This window comes from Triticum urartu, chromosome 4A (genome assembly GCF_056163025.1).
Source record: "Triticum urartu cultivar PI428250 chromosome 4A, HENAU_Tu73, whole genome shotgun sequence".
NCBI lineage: Eukaryota > Viridiplantae > Streptophyta > Magnoliopsida > Poales > Poaceae > Triticum > Triticum urartu.
This window is the reverse complement of record NC_141876.1, coordinates 617,334,303-617,357,052: the sequence shown is the minus strand read 5'-3', so window position 1 is coordinate 617,357,052 and position 22,750 is coordinate 617,334,303. Positions and strand designations below refer to the sequence as shown.

The following is a 22,750-nucleotide window of genomic DNA, read 5'->3' as shown; positions in this document are numbered from 1 at the left end:
CAAAGTCCGAATATAGTCGTCCAATATATCAATCTTTACGTCTCGACCATTTCGAGACTCCTCGTCATGTCCCCGATCTCATCCGGGACTCCGAACTCCTTCGGTACATCAAAACTCATAAAGTCATAATAAAACTGTCATCGAAACCTTAAGCGTGCGGACCCTACGGTAAACGGGAGTTGCATAATCTCATAGTCATAGGAACATGTATAAGTCATGAAGAAAGCAATAGCAACATACTAAACGATCAAGTGCTAAGCTAATGGAATGGGTCATGTCAATCACATCATTCTCCTAATGATGTGATCCCGTTAATCAAATGACAACTCATGTCTATGGTTAGGAAACTTAACCATCTTTGATTAACGAGCTAGTCAAGTAGAGGCATACTAGTGAAACTATGTTTGTCTATGTATTCATACATGTATTATGTTTCCGGTTAATACAATTCTAGCATGAATAATAAACATTTATCATGAAATAAGGAAATAAATAATAACTTTATTATTGCCTCTAGGGCATATTTCCTTCAGTCTCCCACTTGCACTAGAGTCAATAATCTAGATCACATCACCATGTGATTAACATCGATAGTTCACATCATCATGTGATTAACACCCATAGTTCACATCGCCATGTGACCAACACCCAAAGGGTTTACTAGATTCAGCAATCTAGTTCACATCGCTATGTGATTAACACCCAAAGAGTACTAAGGTGTGATCATGTTTTGCTTGTGAGAGAATCTTAGTCAACGGGTCTTTCACATTCAGATCCGTTATGTATTTTGCAATTTTCTATGTCTACAATGCTCTGCACGGAGCTATTCTAGCTAATTGCTCCCATTTTCAATATGTATCTAGATCGAGACTTAGAGTCATCCAGATCGGTGTCAAAGCTTGCATCGACATAACCCTTTACGACAAACCTTTTGTCACTTCCATAATAGAGAAATATATCCTTATTCCACTAAGGATAATTTTGACCAATGTCCAGTGATCTACTCCTAGATCACTATTGTACTCCCTTTGCCAAACTCGGGGCAGGGTATATAATAGGTCTGGTACACAGCATGACATACTTTATAGAACCTATGGCTGAGGCATAGGGAATGACTTTTTCATTCTCGTTCTATTTTCTGCCGTGGTCGGGTTTTGAGTCTTCACTCAACTTCACACCTTGTAGCACAGGCAAGAACTCCTTCTTTGACTGTTCCATTTTGAATTACTTCAAAATCTTGTCAAGGTATGTGCTCATTGAAACAACTTATCAAGCGTCTTGATTTATCGCTATAAATCTTGATGCTCAATATGTAAGCAGCTTCATCGAGGTCTTTCTTTGAAAAACTCCTTTCAAACACTCCTTTATGCTTTGAAGAATAATTCTACATTATTTCCGATCAACAATATGTCATTCACATATACTTCTCAGAAATGTTGTAGTGCTCCCACTCACTTTCTTGTAAATATAGGCTTCACTGTAAGTCTGTATAAAACCATATGCTTTGATCAACTTATGAAAGCTTATATTCCAACTCCGAGATGCTTGCACCAGTCCATAGATGGATCACTGGAGCTTGCACATTTTGTTAACACCTTTAGGATCGACAAAACCTTCTGGTTGCATCATATACAACTCTTCTTTAAGAACTCCATTAAGGAATGCAGTTTTGTTTATCCATTTGCCAGATTTCATAAAATGCGGCAATTGTTAACATGATTCGGACAGACTTAAGCATAGATACGAGTGAGAAACTCTCATCGTAGTCAACACCTTGAACTTGTCGAAAACCTTTTGCGACAATTCTAGCTTTGTAGATAGTAACACTACTATCAGCGTCAGTCTTCCTCTTGAAGATCCATTTAATCTCAATTGCTTGCCGATCATCGGGCAAGTCAACCAAAGTCCACAGTTTGTTCTCATACATGGATCCCATCTCAGATTTCATGGCTTCAAGCCATTTTGCGGAATCTGGGCTCACCATTGCTTCTTCATAGTTCGTAGGTTCATCATGATCTAGTAGCATGACTTCCAGAACAGGATTACCATACCACTATGGTGCGGATCTTACTCTGGTTGATCTACGAGGTTCAGTAGCAACTTGATCTAAAGTTTCATGATCATCATCATTAACTTCCTCACTATTTGGTGTAGGTGTCGCAGAAAACGATTTTGCGATGAACTACTTTCCAATAGAGGAGCAGGTACAGTTACCTCATCAAGTTCTACTTTCCTCCCACTCACTTCTTTCGAGAGAAACTCCTTCTCTAGAAAAACTCTGAATTTAGCAACAAAAGTCTTGCCTTCAGATTTGTGATAGAATGTGTACCCAACATTTTGGGTATCCTATGAAGACACACTTCTCCGATTTGGGTTCAAGCTTATCATGTTGAAACTTTTTGACATAAGCATCACAACCCAAACTTTAAGAAACGACAACTTTGGTTTCTTGCTAAACCATAATTCATACGGTGTCGTCTCAACGGATTTAGATGGTGCCCCTTTTTAACGTGAATGCAGCTGTCTCTAATGCATAACCCCAAAACGATAGTGGTAGATCGGTAAGAGACATCATAGATCGCACCATATCTAATAAAGTACGGTTATGACGTTCGTAAACACCATTACACTGTGGTGTTCCAGGTGGCGTGAGTAGTGAAACTATTTCACATTGTTTTAACTGAAGGCCAAACTCGTAACTCAAATATTTTACCTCTGCGATCATATCGTAGAAACTTTTATTTTTGTTACGATGATTCTCCACTTTACTCTGAAATTCTTTGAACTTTTCAAACGTTTCAGACTTATGTTTCATCAAGTAGATATACCCATATCTTCTCAAATCATCTGTGAAGGTCAGAAAATAATGATACTTGTCATGAGCCTTAATATTCATCGGACCACATACATCAGTATGTATGATTTCCAACAAATCCGTTGCTCGCTCCATTGTTCCGGAGAACGGAGTCTTAGTCATCTTGCCCATGAGGCATGGTTCGCAAGCATCAAGTGATTCATAATCAAGTGATTCAAAAGTCCATTAGCATGGAGTTTCTTCATGCGCTTTACACCAATATGACCTAAACGGCAGTGCCACAAATAAGTTGCACTATCATTATTAACTTCGCATCTTTTGGTTTCAATATTATGAATATGTGTATCACTACGATCGAGATCCAACAAACCATTTTCGTTGGTGTGTATGACCATAGAAGGTCCTATTCATGTAAACAGAACAACAATTGTTCTCTAACTTAAATGAATAATCGTATTGCAATAAACATGACCAAATCATATTTATGCTCAACGCAAACACCAAATAACACTTATTTAGGTTCAACACTAATCCCGAAAGTATAGGGAGTGCGCGATGATGATCATATCAATCTTGGAACTATTTCCAACACACATCGTCACTTCACCCGTAACTAGTTCCTGTTCATTCTGCAACTCCCGTTTCGAGTTACTACTCTTAGCAACTGAACCAGTATCAAATACCGAGGGGTTGCTATGAACGCTAGTAAAATACACATCAATAATCTATATATCAAATATACCTTTGTTCACTTTGCCATCCTTCTTATCCGCCAAATACTTGGGGTAGTTCCGCTTCCAGTGACCAGTTCCATTGCAGTAGAAGCACTTAGTCTCAAGCTTAGGTCCAGAGTTGGGCTTCTTCATTTGAGCAGCAACTTGCTTGTCATTCTTCTTGAAGTTCCCCTTCTATCCCTTTGCCCTTTTCTTGAAACTAGTGGTCTTGTTAACCATCAACACTTGATGTTTTTCTTGATTTCTACCTTCGTTGATTTCAGCATCACAAAGAGATTGGGAATTATTTTCATCATCCCTTGCATATTATAGTTCATCACGAAGTTCTACTAACTTGGTGATGGTGACTAGAGAATTCTGTCAATCACTATCTTATCTGGAAGATTAACTCCCACTTGATTCAAGCAGTTGTAGTACCCAGACAATCTGAGCACATGCTCACTAGTTGAGCGATTCTCCTCCATCTTTTAGCTATAGAACTTGTTGGAGACTTCATATCTCTGAACTCGGGTATTTGCTTGAAATATTAACTTCAATTCCTGGAACGTCTCATATGGTCCATGACGTTCAAAACGTCTTTGAAGTCCCGATTCTAAGCCGTTAAGCATGGTGCACTAAACTATCAAGTAGTCATCATATTGAGCTAGCCAAACGTTCATAGCGTCTGCATCTGCTCCTGCAATAGGTCTGTCACCTAGCGGTGCATCAAGGACATAATTCTTCTGTGCAGCAATGAGGATAAACCTCAGATCACGGATCCAATCCGCATCATTGCTACTAACATCTTTCAACTTAGTTTTCTCTAGGAACATATCAAAATTAAACGGGGAGCAACATCGCGAGCTATTGATCTACAACATAGATATGCTAATACTACCAGGACTAAGTTCATGATAAATTAAAGTTCAATTTAATCATATTACTTAAGAACTCTCACTTAGATAGACATCCCTCTAATCCTCTAAGTGATCACGTGATCCAAATCAACTAAACTATGTCCGATCATCACGTGAGATGGAGTAGTTTCATTGGTGAACATCAATATGTTGATCATATCTACTATATGATTCACACTCGACCTTTCGGTCTCCGCGTTCCGAGGCCATATCTGTTATATGCTAGGCTCGTCAAGTTTAACCTGAGTATTCCGCGTGTGCAACTGTTTTGCACGCGTTGTATTTGAACGTAGAGCCTATCACACCCGATCATCACGTGGTGTCTCAACACGAAGAACTTTCGCAACGGTGCATACTCAGGGAGAACACTTATACCTTGATAATTTAGTGAGAGATCATCTTATAAGGCTACCGCCGAACTAAGCAAAATAAGATGTATAAAAGATAAACATCACATGCAATCATAATATGTGACATGATATGGCCATCATCATCTTGTGCCTTCGATCTCCATCTCCAAAGCATCGTCATGATCTCCACTGTCATCGGCATGACACCATGATCTCCATCATCTTGATCTATATCAATGTGTCGTCACATGGTCGTCTTGCCAATTATTACTCTTGCAACTATTGCTTTCGCATAGTGATAAAGTAAAGCAATTATTTGGCGCTTGCATCTTATGCAATAAAGAGATAACCATAAGGCTTTCTGCTAGTTGCCGATAACTTCAACAAAACATGATCATCTTATACAACAACTTATATCTCATCACGTCTTGACCATATCACATCACAACATGCCCTGCAAAAACAAGTTAGACGTCCTCTACTTTGTTGTTGCAAGTTTTACGGGGCTGCTACTGGGCTTAGCAAGAACCGTTCTTACCTACGCATCGAAACCACAACGATAGTTTGTCAAGTTAGTGATGTTTTAACCTTCGTAAGGACCAGGCTTAGCCACACTCGGTTCAACTAAAGTTGGAGAAACTAACACCCGCTAGTCACCTGTGTGCAAAGCACGGCGGTAAAACTAGTCTCGCGTAAGCGTACGCGTAATGTCGGTCCGGGACACTTCATCCAACAATACCGCCGAACCAAAGTATGACATGCTGGTAAGCAGTATGACTTGTATCGCCCACAACTCACTTGTGTTCTACTCATGCATATGACATCTACGCACAAAACCTGGCTCGGATGCCATTGTTGGAAAATGTAGTAATTTCAAAAATTTCCTACGGACACGCAAGATCATGGTGATGCATAGCAACAAGAGGGGAGAGTGTTGTCCATGTACCCTCGTAGACCGAAAGCGGAAGCGTTATGACAACGCGGTTGATGTAGTCATACGTCTTCACGATCCGACTGATCCAAGTACCGAACGCACGGCACCTCCGAGTTCTGCACACGTTCAGCTCGATGACGTCCCTTGAACTCCGATCCAGCCGAGCTTTGAGGGAGAGTTCCGTCAGCACGACGGCGTGGTGACGATGATGATGTTCTACCGACGCAGGGATTCGCCTAAGCCCCGCTACGATATTATCGAGGTGGACTATGGTGGAGGGGGGCACCACACACGGCTAATAGATCCCAATGATTAATTGTTGTTGTCCTAGAGGTGCCCCCTGCCCCTGTATATAAAGGAGCCAGGGGGAGGGGGTCGGCCGGCCAGGAGGGGCGCGCCAGGAGGAGTCCTCCTCCCACCGGGAGTAGGACTCCCCCCCTTCCTTGTTGGAGTAGGAGAGATGGAAAGAGGGGGAGAGGAGGAAGGAAAAGGGGGCTGCACCCCTTGTCCAATTCGGACCAGAGGGGGGCGCAGGCCTCCTTCCTTTTGGCCTCTCTCCTCTATACCGTATGGCCCAATAAGGCCCATATACTCCCCGACGAATTCCCGTAATTCTCCGGTACTCCGAAAAATACCCGAATCACTCGGAACCTTTCCGAAGTCCGAATATAGTCGTCCAATATATCGATCTTTACGTCTCGACCATTTCGAGACTCCTCGTCATGTCCCCGATCTCATCTGGGACTCCGAACTCCTTCGGTACATCAAAACTCATAAACTCATAATAAAACTGTCATCGAAACCTTAAGCGTGCGGACCCTATGGGTTCGAGAACAATGTAGACATGACCGAGACACGTCTCCAGTCAATAACCAATAGCGGAACCTGGATGCTCATATTGGCTCTCACATATTCTACGAATATCTTTATCGGTCAAACCGCATAACAACATACGTTGTTCCCTTTGTCATCGGTATGTTACTTGCCCGAGATTCGATCGTCGGTATCTCAATACCTAGTTCAATCTCGTTACTGGCAAGTCTCTTTACTCGTTCTGTAATACATCATCCCACAACTAACTCATTAGTTGCAATGCTTGCAAGGCTTAAGTGATGTGCATTACCGAGAGGGCCCAGAGATACCTCTCCGACAATCGGAGTGACAAATCCTAATCTCGAAATACGCCAACCCAACATGTACCTTCGGAGACACCTGTAGAGCTCCTTTATAATCACCAGTTACGTTGTGACGTTTGGTATCACACAAAGTGTTCCTCCAGTAAACGGGAGTTGCATAATCTCATAGTCATAGGAACATGTATAAGTCATGAATAAAGCAATAGCAACATACTAAACGATCAAGTGCTAAGCTAACGGAATGGGTCATGTCAATCACATCATTCTCCTAATGATGTGATCCCGTTAATCAAATGACAACTCATGTCTATGGTTAGGAAACTTAACCATCTTTGATTAACGAGCTAGTCAAGTAGAGGCATACTAGTGACACTATGTTTGTCTATGTATTCACACATGTATTATGTTTCCGGTTAATACAATTCTAGCATGAATAATAAACATTTATCATGAAATAAGGAAATAAATAATAACTTTATTATTGCCTCTAGGGCATATTTCCTTCAGCCCTCCACCCTCGTGACCGCCTCTCTTCTTTCTTAAGGGAGGGTCCAAGTCTCCTGGATCATATCTGATGAGAAAATCACGTTCCCGAAGGTTTCATTCCGTTTGGACTCCGTTTGATATTCCGTTTCTTCGAAACACTGAAATAGGCAAAAAACAGCAATTCTGTGTTGGGCCTCCGGTTAATAGGTTAGTCCAAAAAGTAATATAAAAGTGGAAAATAAAGCCCAATATGGTCCAAAATAGTAGATAATATAGCATGGAGCAATCAAAAATTATAGATACGTTGGAGACGTATCATCTACTACTTAACATCTATTATTACCCTAACTAAAAACATCAACATTATCTACTACTTAACATTAACATCTATTAACTAAAAAGGATGGATGGGGCGGCGAGGGCGGGCTCGAGATCAGGAGGCGGCGGTCCTCGGTGGGCTCGGGGGCGGTGAGGTCGAGGGCGGCGGCGGTGAGGTCGAGGGAGGCGATAGTGAGGTCGAGGGTGGCCCGAGAGGCGCGGCGGTGAGGCTGGGCGGCCTCGGGCGGTGGCGGTGAGGATGAGCGCGGCGTCGAAGCCGGCAGGAGATGGCAGCGAAGTGGGGGCGACGATGAAGTGGGGGAGACGGCGGCGAAGTGGGGCGAGGGATTTGGGGGAGAAGTGGTGGCCGGGGGGAAACCGTTTTGGGTTAAGTCAAAAATAACGGTAGCGAGTTATAGCTATAGCGCGTTTCAGTGAACGCGCTACTGCTACGTCTTCCTCATTTTTTCCCTTTTTCATTTATTTTTCTTTACATTTTATATTTTTCCTTTCTCCTTTGTCTATTTCTTTCATTTTCATTTACTTTTCTATTCGTTTTTTATTTTATTTTCTTTTCGTTAGCAGTAGTGCTTTACGCATAAATGCGCTGCTATAAGAATATTAGCGGTAGCGCAGTTTTTGGAAGATCGCTACTACTATGTGTAGCCCATCGGCTTAGTGGTTAGAATTTTAGGAGTAGCGAGTTTTTGGTGAGGCACGCGACTGATATATATGCATCTACAACGCGTTTATTTTGCACGCGCCAGTAGCGGGCTTTTTTAACAAGCGCTACTGCTAAAGTTCTGTGTATAACATTTTCCCTAGTAGTGTATATCGTCAACGAACATTAAGCGTGCAGACCCTACGGGTTTGAGAACTATGTAGACATGACCGAGACACCTCTCAGGTCAATAACCAATAGCGGAACCTGGATGCCCATATTGGCTCCTACATATTCTACGAAGACCTTTATCGATCGAACCGTTATGACAACATACGTAATTCCCTTTGTCCATCGTATGTTACTTGCCCGAGATTCGATCGTCGGTATCTTCATACCTAGTTAAATCTCGTTACCGGTAAGTCTCTTTACTCGTTCCATAATACATCACCTCGTGACTAATTCTTTAGTCATTTTCTTGCAACCTTATGATGTGTATTACTGAGAGGGCCCAGAGATACCTCTCCGATACTTGGGGTGACAAATCCTAATCTCGATCTATGCCAACTTAACAAACACCTTCGGAGATACCTGTAGATCATCTTTATGATCACCTAGTTACGTTGTGACATTTGATAGAACACAAGGTATTCCTCTGGTATACGGGAGTTGCATAATCTCATAGTCGAAGGAATATGTATTTGACATGAAGAAAGCAATAGCAATAAAACTGAACGATCATTATGCTAAGATAACGGATGGGTCTTGTCCATCACATCATTCTCCCAATGATGTGATCCCGTTATCAAATGACAACACATGTCCATGGTTAGGAAACTTTAACCATCTTTGATTAACGAGCTAGTCTAGTAGAGGCATAGTAGGGACACGATATTTGTTTATATATTCACACATGTATTTAGGTTTTTGATCAATACAATTCTAGCATGAATAATAAAACTTTATCATGAATAAGGTAAAATAACAACTTTATTATTGCCTCTAGGGCATATTCCCTTCATCATGTTCTGCCTGGTAATTCTGGCCTGGGAGGATGTTGCCTAGGTTAAGGATGTGCCCTGGTAATTCTGTTGTGGTGCTTGTCTTTCAACATGGCATTGTCATGTTCAATGCTTGGTCTGGTCATGGCTATCTCAGAGAAAGGAGGTGGCAAAAATTCTGCTCAAACCAAAATAAACTTAGATGCACAATTGGTGGTTTCCCTAGGCACAATTAATCTTCTACATTGGAATTGTGGTGGAGCAGTCAATGTTGCGGCAGCCCATGAGCTTCCCGAATTTGCGGAGAAGTTTGCCCTACCATGTTGGGCATCGTTGAAACTCAGTTCGGCAAGTCACTTGTTGAAAATTTGGCTTTTACTTTAGGTTATGATTACAGTTATGCTATTAGTAGCTCTCGTCTGAGTGGTGGCCTTGCTCTCTTTTGTAGTAAAGAAATAAAGCTTGATGTTTTGTTATTCACATCATCATATAGTTAAATCCGTTGTGTTTGTATGAAATTCGTCATGTTTGTACGAAATCCATCCGTGTTTACATGAATTTCATACGGTTTGTTGAAAAATAGTTTGAAATGTATGCAGCTAGCGTTGGATATGGTTGTCTCCCGCATCCATGTCTGCGGACTGGTCCCCCCTGTCCGCGGACGGATGCGGGAGGTTTTTTGCGGGTTGCCACTGGTGATTGTTAGAAGAGATAGAGAGGGATTGGTGGAATTGATTGTTTATTGGTTGAGCCTCGTGTGCATATATATATGAGTACAATGACCAACTTGGAGTACAAGACAAGGCAAGAACAAATCCTAGTCTATCCTATACTTCCTAATAATCATAATACTCGACATCCTCACATAGTCACAACAGTTGCAACGCAGATGGTGAGACTAAAAAAGAATCCGGAGGCAAGCCAACGGACCCCCCCCCCACACACACACAGTCATAACGGTCGATGCATCGCGGAAGTTGTGGCTGGAGTCGAAACCGATGAGTTTGCTCAAGCAAGGCGGTAGCCCTTTATATCGATGTCGAGGTAGCCGAGAGCGTAGGGATGGTGTAGTCGCAAGGGTCTATAATTTGTGCCTATAACTGGCGATATACCTCTAGTAAGGGTCTGAATATGTGCCTCATAGGAATAACTTTTCTTAATTGGTATTCTTGGCAGTTGAAATGGCAAATTCAGATACATGTTTTTTTTGACCATGAAGACTGCAGGGCTTGCACCCCACAACATTTTATTAATAAAGGCCAAAGGCATACAGGGTTTCCTCAAGGTGAGGAAAGAAAGAAAAAGAAATAAAGAAAAGAGGGAAGACTCTAAAGAAGGCTATACAGAGAAGGGGTGCACTATACCTAATAATTACAAAGAAACAAAGAAGCAACTCTCCTCAAGGAGGAAGAAAATCAATCCACTTAAGAAGGGCGTCTCTATATTTCTGTTTGATTCGGTGAGAGAGCAGAGTAAGATCATGAATGAAGCCATTCCTCCATGCCCTGAAAGATGGTTGGATGTTCCTGAAAGCTCTATCATTCCCGATCTTCCAAATATTCCACCAGGCCGTGAAAACCACCTCCCCAAAGAAAGGCTTGTTGAAATCCTTCCTAGGATGACGAGCAATTTCCACCATATCATCACAATCTTTCCATTCAATTTGCAGATAGTTCCACACGCGAACACTAAAATTGCACTGGAAAAAGAGGTGATTTCTGTCCTCCCGTATTCCAGTCGGGCAAAGAACACATTCTAGTCCTTCATTAATCCTCCAGTGCCTCCTCTGAATCATCTCCTTGGTGTTAACCCTGTCCATTATAACAAGCCAAGCAAACATGTTGATCGACATAGTACAACAACTCTTCCAAATCCACCCCAGAATGGGGTTTGATACCATTGGCTGATAGACAAAATCATAAAACCTTTTTGCAGTATATTCTGATTTCTTGCCATGCATCCACCCCCAGTGGTCATGGGAGTTACTGTCCAAATGGAAAGACCCCATTAAAGAGGAAAGCTGTTGTAGTTCCTGAAAAGCTTGTTCAGTAAGAGGCAAGTAAAAAAGGTCCTGGAAACTACTAGCCTCAAAGACATCCTTGACTGAGAGATTTTTGTGGAGACAAAAAGAGTAGAGCCTAGGAAACCGATCTTACAGAGGAACAGAACTGTTTCCAATTTGCCAATAGTCAGACCAGAATAGCACCGTATCTCCACTATGAACATCAACCGAAGTAACTGCCCTGAAATTATCCATCAACTTACAGACATCTCTCCACCAAAAAGAGCCACAAAGAACAGTATCATGTGGAATCCTTTCAAAATAGTAAGAGTCCCAAACTAACTGCACCCAGGGCACATCCATCTTGTTATAAAATTTATTGAGATGTTTCAGAAGGAGAGCATCATTCTGCAAACCAAGGTTTAAGATTCCAAGCCCCCCCTTGGACTTAGGCCTGCAAACAAGTGGCCAAGCCGCCAGTGAATGTCCCCTTTCCTCACCATATTTCCTCCATAAACACTGCCTCTGGATTCTTTCCAATTGTTTCAAGATACCCTGAGGAATTGACAAACTGCAAAGGAAGAAGATAGGCAATGAAGAAATGACAGAATTAACTAATTTCAATCTGCTCCCCTGAGGCAAGAACCAAGAACTTGCTGTCAATCTTCTCTCCATACAATCCACAAGGGGAAGAAGGTCCACAATTTTGGGCCTGGTGGTCCCCACTGGCAGACCCAGATAAGTAAAAGGCATATTGCCTAATTTGCAACCAAAATAGGCAGTAAGGTCAGAATCATCCTGATCACTCACCTTAATGGGATACATGGAGGATTTATGGAAATTAATCTGAAGTCCAGTTGCCTGTGAGAAAGAATGCAAAACTAATTTCAGAGCCCCCAATTGATCTTTATCAGCATTTAAGAAAAGCAGTCTGTCATCAGCATATTGGACAACAGGGAAATCAGGATCATGGGTAGGCAGAGGTCTGCTTATTAAACCTTGCTGAAGCAGATCATTAATCAATGTCTGCAAGAGATCAGCCGCAATAACAAAGAGCAAGGGAGAAATTGGGTCCCCTTGCTTAACTCCACATTTGCATTTAAAGTGATTACCAGGAACTCCATTCAGAAGGACAGAAGAAGTGCCAGAAGACAGCAACTGCTTAATCCAAATAATCCATCGATCATCAAAACCTTTTGCAATTAAAATCTTTATGATAGCCTCATGCTGGATGGAATCAAAGGCCTTTTCAAAGTCTAACTTAAGAAAAAGGATGGGCCTTTTAGACTGATTACACTAATGGATATACTCAAAGGTCCAAGCAAGACAATCCTGGATTGTTCTTGATTTTATGAAACCATATTGGTTTTTATGCACACATTTGGTGATCTCCTACTGGAATCTGTTAGCAGCAAGCTTTGTAAGGAACTTCAGACCAACAGAGGTTAATGAAATTGGCCTAAAGTCTCCCACACACTCAGGTGTCTGCTTCTTTGGAATCAGGATAATGCATCATTCAAATTTTCTAATTGTACTGTTCCAGCATGAAACTCATTGACCAACTGAATGAAATCAGCAGAAATGATATGCCAACACTTTTTAAAAAAATCACATTAAAGCCATCAGGCCCAGTGGCCTTGTCAATAGGCAATTCTTTAATAACCTGCTCAATTTCTTTTAAATCAAACGGTTTTGTGAGCACCTCCAAACCCTGGACCCAAGGTATCAGAGACAATATGCTTTCATCCAAAGAAATTGACCTAACTGTCCACATTCTGCTTTTGAAGGATGACAAGAATTCGTTGGCCATTTCCTCATGGTTTGACATTACTGATCCATCAGACAACAACAGTCTAGCAATAGAGTTTTTTCTATATCTCTCAGTTGCCATGGCCTGAAAGAACTTAGAGTTTTCCTCTCCCACTTTGATATACCTGATTGTACATCTCTTCCTCCAGTACAGATATTGCATGTGCAGCAGATGTTCATGGTGCAATTTTGTGATTTTCCTGAAATTAAACTCAGGCCTGGACAGAGATCTCATGTCCTCAAGATTGTCCAACCAAAGAATTACCCAGTTACACTTCTCAAGTAACCTTTTAATATGTGGTAAACCTTTCTGCCATTTCTTCAAAGCAAACCTCAACGCCTTTAGTTTGTCAACAATTATTGCTGAAATATGGGTCTTACGAGAGGGACGAGTCCAAACCTCCTGAGCACACTCCATAAAACCAGCCTGATGGATCCAAAAATTTTCAAACCTGAAGATAAGTGCTTTTGGAATTGCTGTACTGATGGTCACCAGGCAAGGCACATGATCAGACGCCGTCTTGGCCAAAGGGGTCACTTGAGTCATGGGATAAATGTTAATCCAACTAGCAGAAGTAAAAACCCAGTCCAACTGTTCCAGAAGAGGCCTGTCCTGCATATTAGACCAAGTAAATTTTCGTCCTTTTAAAGGAAGTTCCAGCAGTCCCAAATGGCCAATTATTTCATTGAAAATAAACATATCATTTATATCACCCCCAGGGAGATTCCTATTATCAATGGAACGGATGAAGTTGAAGTCCCCCAACAACATCCACATCTGATCCGGATCAATGTCCAAGTTGTAAATCCAGGAAACAAACTTATCGCGCAACTCACCCTGACATGGACCGTACACATTCACCAGAAACCATTGCTCATTATTATGAACCGAGGTAAATTGCATAACGATAGCGTAGGGTTTAACTTCAAGCAGGGTGCCACGGAACACATCAGATCGCCATGCTGTTAAAAGACCCCCAGAAGCTCCACTAGAGGGAGACTCAGCGAATTGATCAAAACCATGGGGACAAATGCTTTTCATGATTGAACGTGAGCAAGAGGATAGCTTAGTTTCTTGCAAACAAAGCACTGAACACTGACTCTCTGCCACTTTCTCCCTTACAGAGCGCTGTCTAGCATCCGAATTCAGACCGTGAACATTCCAACATAAAACTTTCCAACTACGCGTTGTAACACGATGCATGAATAACCATTGCGTAGAGTAGCAAAAAGGGCATGTCACATAATGCCATACCATCCAAAATAAAGTAAAGTTCAGAACCCCAATGTGCCACATCCCAGACCGGACTTTGTTCAACAGAAAAGAAGACAAGCATAACAGGCACCCTCGGCCTCGACATATAAGATAACATAAATACTAAGCAGAAGATGTAGACGAGTCCTCCTGTGGATTAGCCATAAGCTTGTCCACCGATAAAAGCGAAGGATCAATCTCCAGCTCCGCGCCCACAGCTTAAAGAACATGAATCAGGGTATGTGGTGGTGCAGTAGGCAGAGCATCTTCAGAATCATCCGCAGAAGTGGGCTGTGCCTTGTCCTCCATGGGCTTTGCATGGGGGCGCTTCTTAGATGGCTGTAGAGAAAGCTGCTCAAAAACCACATTTTTGTAGCCATCCAACTTTGCCACGCTCCGAGTGCAACGCCTCAGTGACGTATCAACAACAGGAGCCTTCTTCTTCTCTCTCCGCTTGCGTGCAGTAGATTGTTCCATAGAGAAAACCAAAGGAGATAGCTGAACCGAGACAGGAACAACAGAACTATCAAACATAACTTCTTCAGACACAGAATCTGAAATATCTGGCAGCTCCTCAAATAAAGCTCTAGCCACCGGGCGCTTCACCATGACAGGTTTTCTAACAGCAGGAACCACGGGCAGAGAAGCAGCTAAACAACAAATCATCCTTGATTCGTCAAAAGCAATGGACCACGACCTCTTGGAGTAAATGATTGTGCCCATCGGCTTGAAGAAGATAGACCTTGGAACTTCCTTAACTGAGAAATCGAACATAAGGTTCTGGAAAGACCTTTTCCAAACCATCTCTGGAGGAAGAGGAGGTCCAGCCACAATGCGTGCCATGCCAATAAAGATTTCATGCTGTTGAATCACAGGAGGTTGGTAGGGCACAATGGCAAGCTGATTCTCCTCAAAGACAGGGTGCTGAAGTTCTGGGAGTGGTAAATCATGCTGTTGTTGGATTTCAATTTCTTGCTCTTGTTGCTCCACAGAAGCAGATCCTTCGGGCTGATCAATCACTATTGAAACTTGATCCTGTTCTGGAGCAGCAGGATGTGGAGCCTGCTCATTCCCTGCTTCATCTCCCCACATGGCATTGCCCCAACCAGGCACTTCGTCATTCACAGGTGGAGGAGGTGGAGCGACAGGTGCATCATTCCAACCCAACATTGGGTATGGAGGTAAGACAAACATCAAATTATCTGGAACCAGATTACCAGGCAAAGGGTGAGGGTTTCCATCCAAGGGCATAGGGTCTTCGTCATTTGGCATCTGATCTGCAAAATCTGCACCTAGAACATAACAAGCAGCAGTCCAAGACACTTGAGCACCTCCATACTCCGCATAATCACCAAACACAACATCTCTTGGAACCAATGGCGTATCTGGGAAACTAGCTTCAACCAAAGTCCGGACAAGATAAGGATCCTCACTATCCCAAGAAATAAACTTTCCAAAAGTGCCTACGGCCTGCGAGATGTATTCAGTGGTGCGGTAATCCAGGGGAATCCCAATGAAAATTAACCAACCCTTGCGAAAACAATGTGATCCTTTGAAATTTTCTCCCTCATCATGCTTCATAAATCTGACAAAACGATCGTTGCCTAATGGAAAAGGTGGATGCTGAACCAAGGTGTACCTAACTGACGGATCCCTGACTTGAAACAGCCCTACCCCATGAAACCACGGCTGAGCAGATCGGACCAAAATACCTCTGTTTTGCAGAAACTGGACAACTTCTTCCCGCACCGGGCCGAGTGGCCCCTCCGGCGCCGGCATCACCTCGGCAACCATGAAGTCCTCATGCCGACGGAGCGGACGCGCGGCGGGCGTGAAGAAGGTGCGTGGAAGCCGACGATCACCGCCATCGATGATGTGGTGGCCAGGGGGCACAAAGCGCTGAGGATCGAGCTCGTAGTTCGCCATGGAAGAGCCAGAAGCTTGTCAGGGGTTTTCTTTGGCTTGGGGAGAGGGAAGATGCAATGGGGGCGGCGGCGATGGGACTGGACAGTCTATCCCAATAACTCCGGCTCTGTTCCCATGAGAAGAGGCAGATTCCGATAAACTCGTTTTTTGTTGCACCGAAATTGGCCTCCAAACCAATCCATTGGAGCGCGCGAAATCAGTACAGTCACGGCTAGAGTGACCAGGACGAGAGCAAGCCGTATAGACCGCTCGCATTCCACAAGTCGTTGACAAGTGGCCCTTCTGAGAACAACTAGTGTAGGTGACCACATGGTCCACCATGTCATCGACCATAGCTTCAAACTGCCTCGCAGCCTCTTGAGATGTAGGGATATCTAGACAATGGCCCAGAGGAGTTGGAACCGGAGGCGTGGAAGTCCCAGAAGCAGATGGGCTATGCAGCAAAGGTGGGGTAGAGACCTGGCGGGCCTCCAAAGCCACTGGGTCAGAAACCTGACAATTGTTTTGAATGGGTGACAATCCCGCCTCTGCGAAACTTACGGGCGAAATCTCAGCATGCACGGGGGAGAGTTCCTCCGAAACCGGATCAATCACCGGTGAAGATGATTCCGGCCGGCTCAACGCTGGCAAAGGAGTGACTGTACCAAAAACAATAGGTGGACGAGCCACCGTCCAAAACAAGTCCGCGGGTGGCGATTGATGTATGACTACACATTCATGAGCAGGAAGATTGTAACCCGCATCTCTCATGGTGTCAATGCACTTTTGCGTAGCCGGATATCTATATCCCTTGCAGGCAGAATATCGCTCAAACGTGGCAAAAGAAAGCTTTTTCTAAGCAGATGCAACAATCTTAATAGTTGATCTAGCCGGAGGCTTATTCATGGCCCCTAAAGATGATCGACGCTTGGTAGGACTAACTAGAATCCATTCAGCGTCACATTCCTTCCTCCAGATCCGGAGTTCTCCGATCCAATTAGGTCCCCCATTACCCCACAAATGAAAATAGCACTTGAACAGATCACATGCATAGGAACGGAGATCCATAATAAGAAAACCAACTTGCTTGCAATAGACATGAAAGGAGTAAACCTTATCTTTGATGTGGTCAACATGAAGATCAATTGCCGAACCTCCAATTACTGCCTCCAAAACCGTGGCCACAGAATCCTCCGAGAGACGAAAGGCATGGCGGCTGAATGAAACCACTAAGATGAATGACCTCCTGTGCCCTGAAGGATGGACCGTATGCCCAGTAGATCTGAAAACCTCATCTGCAAAAACCCTACCCTTGGAGAAATCCAAGCCAAGGGTAGATCCACCAGAAGAACCCATTGGAGATGGGTATTTCCTTGATCCAGAGAGGACGCCGGAGCAGATGATCGGTGAGAATCCACAAATTAGTGGAGAAAGAGGGAGATCGCCGGGGAGGGTGGGAGCCCGTGGTGGGGGGTGGGAGCGCCATCTTCAGTGTGCCCAATTCGGATACATGTTGACGATTAGTAAAGATAATAAAACTTGTTTGTATATAACAAAAAATATAACATAGAAGAATCCTCTGGATTCCATTGGCACTGTAGGAAGAAATTCCTACAGGTTCATCTCAAAACAAAAAAAGGAGAAAAAAATAGTAAAGAGGATAAGAAAGCCAGATTGAAGCAGAATTATTTGGTCAAGCAGGCACGACGGAATGAGCCGGAAGGAACTTGTATTGATCCATGTAAATGTATAGCATGGATTGGTTTAAATTGGTACAAAGTGCTTCAGCAGAACCTGACAAAGAAACAAAAGAATTCACATTAGACAGCAAGCTCTACATATAGTTTTTTGATTAGGACCAGAAACTCCATCTATACAGCATGGGAGAGTTGATGGTTGCTACTAGCTAGAAGTAATAGGCATGGATTGATATATATCCAAGTTGTCTCGCATCAAGTGAATAAATACCAATGAAATTCATAGATGTAAGTATGCGTACATATGAGACTTGAGGTTTAGGAGGAAGACAGAAGGTGTAGTGGTGCGGACCAATAGGTGCATCAACCGTCATCTCGATGGGGCACTTCATCACATCCCCAAGTCCGTAGTGGGCCATGAGAAGCCAGATGAAGGTAAGTTGCTCCCCTCCTCTGGCTAGCAGTGCCGCATGCATCTCCGGCCGTGACTTGCTGGCGGTGTGGAGGAGCAGACCTACCCATGCCTCTTGGAGCTCCAGCACCTGCGCTTCCGTGCACTCCATCGGGGGCTCTGGGAAATCATTGCTGCTGAAGTACGAAGCTATCCGATGCATGATGCCATTGCCAACCGTATTACGCAACCGTACACAGATCATTTTTAATGCAAGAGGGCCACTTTGACCGCTGTCGTCGATTGGCAGAATTTCAGGGAGTGTGACCAAAAGATAAATTTTATACTGGGATATCATCCGGCATACATGGACCGCGGTAGACTCACCATCCATACTAGTGCCAGTGCCTACATACTTACTCCACTGTACCTCTATGACTAGATGGAGCTTGATAATAGCTTCATAGTTAAAGTTGTAGGGACCAGGATCCTTCGGCATCTTCTATAGCAGTGGACCAAGAATCGGCCATTGGGGGGCGGGCCACTTGAACTTGATCCATCTCGAAGGCGATACATAGCAATCCTCTGGACGACACATCTCATGATACTCTCATCCACCTCCACCGACTTGGTGTCCACCAGCTTACTCATCCACAACTTTTGCTCACTCTTACAGCAAAATACATTTGCTAATTTCCTGACCACAGACGACCATTTAATTGACTGCCTGTCATACTGCTCCAAATAGTTTAACATGCTGAACTGACCCATGGAGTTTGACCACAGCACCCTTCTTCTGCTTGTACACCTGGCGATGATGGAACCAAGGAAGCTGCGAGGCCGAGTGCTTTTCTTTAGCAATGTCCAAGTCCAAGGTGACATCATGATGATATATACTGAGGAAACTTCAAGAATGAAACCACCAAAAAGCAGGCCATATGTGATTGCGGTGTCAACAAAACTGTAGTACCACCTCTCTTCTTTGTTTTTGGGAAATTTTACGGTGCATTATAATACACCAGAGCACATGTATTATATGGCCGATCTAACGGATAAGAATAATTGGGCCTTTTTAAGCCAAGGGTATTTTTGACCTAATTTTTTTACCTTTAATCGGCCCAATTTGGTCTAAGGGTATTCTTGTCCTAAATTTTTTGATTAAATTAATTGCATTAATAAAGCACTTCATTATAGAGGTCCCATCATCGTGCGTACTCTTTTGAATTTCGGTTCAAGCGGTTCGTCCTCTCTCCTCCTCTCGAGCCCTAACCTCGGGCCCCCTCGATCGCCTCCGGCGCCCTCGATCGCACCCGCCGTGTCTACCCCTCCTGCTCCTACTCCCCCTCCCCCTCCATCGCAAGTCACCCCACTTGGGTCGTGGCGCCAGATCTTCCGACGAGCTGCTAATCCACTCCTTCCCCGAGCGGATGCCACCTTCCCCGACCCAAGAGGCCACATCATCCTCATCGACGTGCATCAACTTTTTCATGCCGGATCTTCGCTGTAAGTGCCTAGCCATCTCAAATCTTTTCTGGTCCCTTTTGCATATAGAACCAATAGTGGTCGGATTTGATTCGGGTTTAGGATATGTCATGTGAAGTTTAGGGTTTATCGTTTTAGAAAGTTGTGAGGAGATTTCGGTCGGATTTGGTTAGGGTTTAGGATATGTCATCTGAGGATTAGGGATTATGTTTTTAGAAAGTTGTGATGAGATTATGATTGAAAGGAAGTGTAAGTCGGATGTAGCTAGGACATATTGAAGGACTTAGTTAGGATTATGTGGCATGAGAAAGTTGTCAGCAGATTTGGATTCAAAGAAAGTTATTTTGGATTTAGTTAGGAGATACTTTTGAATTGAGTTTCGAGATATTTTGGATTTAGTTAGGAGATAATTATTTTGTATAGAGTTTGGACTTATTTTGGATTTAGTTAGGAGATAATTTGGATTTAGTTAGGACATACTTTTGGATTTTGTTAGGAGACAATTTGGATTTAGTTAGGAGATAATTTTGAATGGAGTTTGGAGATAATTGATCTATCAGGGTGGATCTATCAAGGCATTTGAAGGACTCGTGGACTTTGGATCTAGTTAGGAGATCATCAGTTAGAGCTAGTACAATCAATTATAAATTTCTGGATTTAGTCAGGGTATATTTACTTACAGCTTTTGAAGGACTGAGTTAGGTACATGAATCCGATATGAAAAATTAAATCAATTATTTAAGCAGAGTAGTGCATAATTTCGGTAACGTATGCTATCCATCCGTAACATTGACTATCTGTTTTCGCTGGCAGCATAACAACATGGATGATAAAGGCAACGATGGCAAAAACTTGGGTGATACAGGCAAGGATGACAAGGACATGTGTCGGTGTCAAAACCGGCGGATCTCGGGTAGGGGGTCCTGAACTGTGCGTCTAGGCGGATGGTAACAGGAGACAAGGGACACAATGTTTTACCCAGGTTCGGGCCCTCTTGATGGAGGTAAAACCCTACGTCCTGCTTGATTAATATTGAAGATATGGGTAGTACAAGAGTAGATCTACCACGAGATCAAAGAGGCTAAACCCTAGAAGCTAGGCTATGGTATGATTGTTGTATGTTGTCCTACGGACTAAAACCCTCCGGTTTATATAGACACCGAAGAGGGTTAGGGTTACACAAAGTCGGTTACAATGGTAAGAGATCTAAATGTCCGCATCGCGAAGCTTGCCTTCCACGCCAAGGAAAGTCCCATCCGGACACGGGACGAAGTCTTCAATCTTGTATCTTCATAGTCCAGGAGTCCGGCGGAAGATATAGTCCGGCTATCCGGACACCCCCTAATCCAGGACTCCCTCAGTAGCCCTTGAACCAGGCTTCAATGACGATGAGTCCGGGCGCAGATTGTCTTCGGCATTGCAAGGCGGGTTCCTCCTCCAAGTACTTCATAAAAGATTGTAAACACTAAGGATAGTGTCTGGCTCTGCAAAATAAGTTTCCACATATTGCCATAGAGAGAATAATATTTGCACAAATCTAATCTGCTGACGTATTCCGTACTGTGACATCACACTATGGCCAAGCCTTTATTCGAATCGTTTTTACTTCCCCTCCTCATCACTTTTTGCGAGGCGGTTTCCTTGGCACGTCTTGTCAAAGCAGAGATCGTGTCCCCTCATTTACGGGATTCTCATCAATACGGACATGGGTAACCCAACCGCGCCATTTATCACGGCGCTTGGGAGATAAGCGAGTTTTACCAGGCTGGTGGGGATGCATATTTGCACCCATATAAGGGGATAAGGATCCACCTTTCTACCTGCGCCTTCTTCCTCCTTTGCCTATCCATCTTCCGCGCACTCGAGCTCCAGCGCCCAAGTCCGCACTTCCCACCTCAACCTTCTCCAGCCATGTCTAGAGCGGGAGGCAAGTGGATGGTCTCCTCCGTCACGGAGGGTCACATCAAAAAACTGAGGAAGGCCGGATACTTGTCTAATGACATCGCGCACCGGCTTCCCGAAAAGGGGCAGCTCCTCCCCACCCCAAGGCCCCATGAGAGGGTAGTATTCCTTCCCCACTTCCTCCGCGGACTGGGGTTTCCTCTCCACCCGTTCGTCCGGGGGCTCATGTTCTACTATGGCCTGGATTTCTACGATCTGGCCCCGAACTTTGTCCTCAACATACCGGCGTTTATCGTCGTGTGCGAGGCTTTCCTCTGCATCCGCCCCCATTTCGGCCTATGGCTCAAGACCTTCAACATCAAGCCGAAGGTGGTGCGTGGCAACCAGGCGGAATGCGGAGGCGGCATGGCGGGCAAGATGGCCAACGTCCTATGGCTCGAGGGCTCCTTTGTGGAGACCCTGAAGGGGTGGCAGTCAGGGTGGTTTTACATCACCGAGCCACGCGATCCGAAATGGGTCGCAGCCCCTGAGTTCCGGTCCAGACCCCCTACGCAGCTCATGTCCTGGAGAGAGACGGGCCTGTCGTGGGGCGACGAAGGAGAGGTGACTGGACTGCAGACATGCATCCAGTCCCTGGTGAACAAGCAGCTTAAGCTTGTCAATGTAGTCCAGATTATGCTCGTCCGCCGGATCCTCCCGTGTCAACAACGGGACTTCAACCTGTGGGAGTTCGACCCGGCGCAGCACCAAACTCTGAGTAGGCTCTTTGACACGACGTACGAAGATGCCTGGAAGATGCTAACCAAGGGCGCCGAGGCTCCCGCATCCGCTTCCGAGGATCACGGATTCAGCACGCAGCGTCAAGCTAGTGCGGTAAGCTATTTTTACCTTTTACAGGATGTTGGTTTTTCATAGTTTGACTCTATGCGGGATCTAAACTCCCTTACCTTTGACAGGCTTGGCAGGTGAAGTCCGG

At 44.1% G+C, this 22,750-nt stretch overlaps 1 pseudogene; it reads right to left on the bottom strand.

Moving 5' to 3' along the window:
- Positions 1–18,828: 18,828 nt before the first annotated feature.
- Positions 18,829–22,750, bottom strand: part of LOC147977438 (uncharacterized) — a 138,837-nt pseudogene continuing 134,915 nt past the window's right edge.